Raw genomic sequence first — 6,000 nt, 5'->3', positions numbered from 1 at the left:
CAGAGCACCGCCCTGTCAAGGCGGAAGCTGCGGGTTCGAGCCCCGTCAGTCCCGAACTAGGGTTCAATGAATGGAGAAATTGATATTTCCTTTTTCCATGAAAAAAAGGGGCAGGGAGCAAGATCAAATACCCACAGGGCACCCTTACTTCACTTTTTTATTTTGCATCCCTCATTAAAGAGGGAGGGAAGGCATATAGGAATTTTTTTTCACTACTCCCGATCGATAAAGATAAAGAAAGACACACATACGATATGTGGATTAGTAGAATTTAGGATATTATATTACTCTATCTTTCTTTATGATGATACCATCCTCATCTTAATTTCCTATTCCACTCTTATGGAATAGAGTACCGGTATTTTACCGGAATCCATACATAAATCGTATTCCCTTTTTATTTCAGACCTCTTTTCCCCATCTCACTTCTACTGCTTATTTGGATGTCTATGTGACCCATAGAAAGTTGGTCATATAATACATACATAATTGTATGTATAACTATAAGAAAAAGGAAGGGAAATTGTATAAGATTAAGAAAGTAGAAGATTAAGAAAGCTCGTGGGTTAGAGATATAGAAAAGAAAAAGTAGAAAAGGATTAAAAAAGAGGGAATTCCTAATCCAATCAAAAAACCCATTTTGGTCTTAGTGTGGATAGAGGATCTTCCTATGTTATACTATATAACTCTCATCCGTGAAATATAACTCTCATCCATGAATTGATTTGATAGATCCGATATTCATAATATTGAATTGATTCAGTATTATCAGAATGCAAGCCCTACCCTTGAATTTACAAGATACCCCTTTTTCCTCTCCATGGGATTACATCCCGAGTTATTGTGAAAATAAAAAATAAAGAGGTTATGGAAGTCAATATTCTCGCATTTATTGCTACTGCACTGTTCATTCTAGTTCCTACTTCTTTTTTACTTATTATTTATGTAAAAACAGTCAGCCAAAATAATTAATTGGAATTCCAATTAATCATTGAAGAAATTAAAAAGGGATTAAATAAAAAAAATCCAAGTCTTAAATGAAAGGATCTGGTTGGAATCTTAAAGTGTGGTAGAAAGAACTACATATAGTTTTTTCTACGACACTTTAGATTCTTTCTATTATATTATCTTTGAATCTACATAGAATAGATTAGTAGATTGAAATAGTTAAGTAGTCTAATTCAATTTCTTTTTTCATTGCATCCACTTAATTTCAATCAGGTCAAAATAAAAAAATCTAAGACAATTCTTGACCAAAGAATCCATGGAAGGAAAGAAAAATAATATTAAGAATAGACTATAGTAAAAAGTAAAAGGAAATGGAAAATGTGTGATATGCCGTGAATAGTTCCGTGGAAGAAAGTCGAATTTTCTTATGTATAGAACTTTTTTTAACCATTCGTCATTTCTAGTAGAAATTATGAATTGGTATAATGGCTCTTTCTTACATTACAACTTACAATACAAGAGTTTCTTACAGGAGTGAAACAAAACTAAAGAAAAAGATTAAAGAATAACGTTTGACAAAATGATTAATGCAAAATGATCCATTAATGAAAAGAATTGATACAACAATTTGATTACTTAATCAATTAGTAGTATCCCTAGAGTCCACTCCTTCCCCATACTACTAGTGAAAGAGAAAATGTAAAGACTACCATTAAAGCAGCCCAAGCGAGACTTACTATATCCATCTAAATTATGTCTCCTATTTCTATGAAGGGATTATTCTATTCTACTATTGATCAATAATCATAGTGGAATCAAGGGTACAGAGTCAAAAAGGGATTCCGCCCTAAGGCCATGGATCAATCAGTTCAAGGAATTTACTCCTAACAAATTCTTATAGGAATTCTGGTAGAATTAGAGAGCATTAAAAATACGATACTATAGCCCTTTTTTCCTTAAAAAAGAAAGAGTACGGGAATGATGTCCTGAATAGAAGAAGCGGGAATAGGAAGATTTTTTATTCCTTTTGTTACTCTTTTTTTTTTTTTAAGCAAAGGACGCCCGAATATACCATAAAATTAACGATAGATAAATATTTATTGGATACCTACCTTACCTAATGTTTATTTTTGACCTAAACCCTGCAGCCTTGCTTTGTATCATTCTATGAAAGAATGAAGAGGAAGAGATTTTATCCATAACACAACTCCTAAATTGATTTTTGATCGACCTATTTAATCTGATTCTCGTTAGAATTAAAATTAAGTAGTCCTTACTTTAGTGTATGTAGGTAACATAAGATGTACGATAAAAAAATGTATAATAATTAGTAAGTCTTGATATTCTTTCGTGGAGTCCCTTCTTGAATCTTAGATTGAAAAAAAAAAAGAATGCCCCTTAGGGACCTTTCTTTGGATACCAAGATTTCTGACATCTTATCCTCGTATTTTAAAATTATCAAATCGAATCTCAATTAAGAACCAATTCAAATTCATATAATAAAAGAATAAGGAAACACTACCTCACCCCTATTGATAACCATTTTGGCCACTACCGTCAAAACAAACCCTAACCCTAGTTTGAGGATAGAACTATGGTATGGTTTCTCTAAACCCAGTATCGGCAGGCCCAGTTACTCTCTTGCCCGAACTTATGCGAAGTAAAAATTGATCGAATTCGATCAGCACTATAAAAAAAACCTAAGTATTTTATTGATCAGGCGGCACCCAGATTTGAACTGGGGATAAAGGATTTGCAGTCCCCTGCCTTACCGCTTGGCCATGCCGCCAAAAAATCCGATCAAAAATCTAGAAAACAGCAAGTATTCATCCACGTTTTCTTACGAAAAGCCCCTTTTATTTTGAATATAATTCTACTTACTTTTTTCCAATCTTTTTCAAAAAATCTATTCCTGCTTTTTTTGATCCAGTTTCTATTATTCTCCTCGATAGATTCTATCTTAAAACATACATTGTTAACACAATAAAACTTCCCATTTCTTTCTATTGAGATGAAAAAGAAGAAAAAGTGGATTTCTATTCACAGGCTGCAAAATTCAGAATAAATTGGAACCGTTAACTAGAATTCTCTTTTTTTTATTGCAGTAGTGAACTACTCTTAAATCGGTATTATCTCCCCCCCCTTCAATGGCATAATAAAATAGTATGACTTTATGCTTAATCCGTGTATAGGTAAACTTTAGGTCCGAACAGCATTATTATCCAAAGATCCCCTTTATGTACATATCTCTATGGAGAATCATGCTTTAATTTTTAAAAGTATTAAATTAAATATCTTGAATAAAAAAAGGAAATTTGCTCTGATATAGAGTATAACCTTACTATCTTGGCCTACCCAAGTGAAATTACGATAAAAGAAAAGCATGGATATGGGGAGAGGTGGATAACTAGATTGGCATGTACTTAAAAAAGGGACTTACTTGATTTTAGAATTCCACAATGAAATACTGAATTTTCTAGTAATTATACTACTCCGATCCGAAATAAAAAAGAACCCTCAAATTATTTTGAGAAATTAAAGTAAGCACGCTATTCTAAATCGAAGTAAAGTCAAACTTTCTAGTATATTATATTACGGCTTTATTACATTCATAGAAAGGAGATAAAATGAGAAATCTTTGCCATCCAATCTGATTAGAATATCATAACATAAAGTATAAGTGGCAGAATTTTTTTTTTTAGGAATGTTTTATCAATTCATTTTCATTTCATTTGTACCCCTGGCAAACTCGAACTTTCGTCCAAATGGTCTCTATTCATATGTATGAAATACATATATGAAATACGTATGTGGAGTTCCCTAGAATTTCATGTGATTCAGTAAACAGAATATAGATTCCATGATTGCTAGATCGATCCAGAGGGATTGATGAAGAGTGAGCTGATAATGGAATTTTTCTTTGATAAACAGGAAACTTAAGATTAAGATGCTCCGGAATGGAAACGAGGGAATGTCCACAATACCCGGATTTAGTCAGATCCAATTCGAGGGATTTTGTAGGTTCATTAATCAAGCCTTAGCAGAAGAACTTGACAAGTTTCCAACAATTAAAGATCCAGATCACGAAATTGCATTTCAATTATTTGCGAAAGGATATCAATTGCTAGAACCCTCGATAAAAGAAAGAGATGCTGTGTATGAATCACTCACCTATTCTTCCGAATTATATGTATCTGCGAGATTAATTTTTGGTTTCGATGTGCAAAAGCAAACCATTTCTATCGGAAACATTCCTATAATGAATTCCTTAGGAACCTTTATTATAAATGGAATATACCGAATTGTGATCAATCAAATATTGCTAAGTCCTGGTATTTACTACCGCTCGGAATTAGATCATAAGGGAATTTCTATCTACACTGGCACTATAATATCAGATTGGGGGGGGAGATCGGAATTAGCAATTGATAAAAAAGAAAGGATATGGGCTCGCGTGAGTAGAAAACAAAAGATTCTATTCTAGTTCTATCATCAGCTATGGGTTCGAATCTAAGAGAAATTCTAGATAATGTTTCCTACCCTGAAATTTTCTTGTCTTTCCCGAATGCTAAGGAGAAGAAGAGGATTGAGTCAAAAGAAAAAGCTATTTTGGAGTTTTATCAACAATTTGCTTGTGTAGGTGGGGACCTGGTATTTTCGGAGTCCTTATGCGAGGAATTACAAAAGAAATTTTTTCAACAAAAATGTGAATTAGGAAGGATTGGTCGACGAAATATGAATCGGAGACTTAATCTTGATATACCTCAGAACAATACATTCTTGTTACCACGAGATGTATTGGCCGCTACGGATCATTTGATTGGAATGAAATTTGGAACGGGTATACTTGACGATGACGATATGAATCACTTGAAAAATAAACGTATTCGTTCGGTTGCAGATCTGTTACAAGATCAATTCGGATTGGCTCTTGGTCGTTTACAACATGCAGTTCAAAAAACTATTCGTAGAGTATTCATACGTCAATCGAAACCGACTCCCCAAACTTTGGTAACTCCAACTTCAACTTCAATTTTATTAATAACTACTTATGAGACCTTTTTTGGCACATACCCGTTATCTCAAGTTTTTGATCAAACGAATCCATTGACACAAACTGTTCATGGGCGAAAAGTGAGTTGTTTAGGTCCTGGAGGGTTGACGGGGAGAACCGCAAGTTTTCGGAGCCGAGATATTCATCCGAGTCACTATGGGCGTATTTGTCCAATTGACACGTCTGAAGGAATCAATGTTGGACTTACTGGATCCTTAGCAATTCATGCGAGAATTGATCACTTGTGGGGATCCATAGAGAGTCCGTTTTATGAAATATCTGCTGAGAAAGCAAAAGAAAAAAAAGAGAGACAGGTGGTTTATCTATCACCAAATAGAGATGAATATTATATGATAGCAGCAGGAAATTCTTTGTCCTTGAATCAAGGTATTCAGGAAGAACAGGTTGTTCCGGCTAGATACCGTCAAGAATTCTTGACTATTGCATGGGAACAGATTCATGTTAGAAGTATTTTTCCTTTCCAATATTTTTCTATTGGGGGTTCTCTCATTCCTTTTATTGAGCACAATGATGCGAATCGGGCTTTAATGAGTTCTAATATGCAGCGCCAAGCAGTTCCGCTTTCTCGGTCCGAGAAATGCATTGTTGGAACTGGATTGGAACGCCAAACAGCTCTAGATTCGAGGGTTTCCATTATAGCCGAACGCGAGGGAAAGATCATTTCTACTGATAGTCATAAGATACTTTTATCAAGTAGTGGGAAGACTATAAGTATTCCTTTAGTTAACCACCGTCGCTCTAACAAAAATACTTGTATGCACCAAAAACCCCGGGTTCCACGGGGTAAATCCATTAAAAAAGGACAAATTTTAGCAGAAGGAGCTGCTACAGTTGGGGGCGAACTTGCTTTAGGAAAAAACGTATTAGTAGCTTATATGCCATGGGAAGGTTACAATTTTGAAGACGCAGTACTAATTAGCGAACGTTTGGTATATGAAGATATTTATACCTCTTTTCACATCCGGAAATATGAAATT

General features: G+C 34.4%; 1 non-coding gene across 1 annotated transcript; it reads right to left on the bottom strand.

Moving 5' to 3' along the window:
• Positions 1-2,666: 2,666 nt before the first annotated feature.
• TRNAC-GCA (transfer RNA cysteine (anticodon GCA)) lies at positions 2,667-2,737 on the bottom strand. Its single transcript has one exon. It is a non-coding gene; the product is annotated as a tRNA-Cys (tRNA).
• Positions 2,738-6,000: the final 3,263 nt, after the last annotated feature.

The sequence above is a fragment of the Aegilops tauschii genome, unplaced genomic scaffold (assembly GCF_002575655.3).
Source record: "Aegilops tauschii subsp. strangulata cultivar AL8/78 unplaced genomic scaffold, Aet v6.0 ptg000656l_obj, whole genome shotgun sequence".
Classification (NCBI taxonomy): Eukaryota; Viridiplantae; Streptophyta; class Magnoliopsida; order Poales; family Poaceae; genus Aegilops; species Aegilops tauschii.
This window is presented reverse-complemented; position numbering and strand designations above follow the sequence as displayed.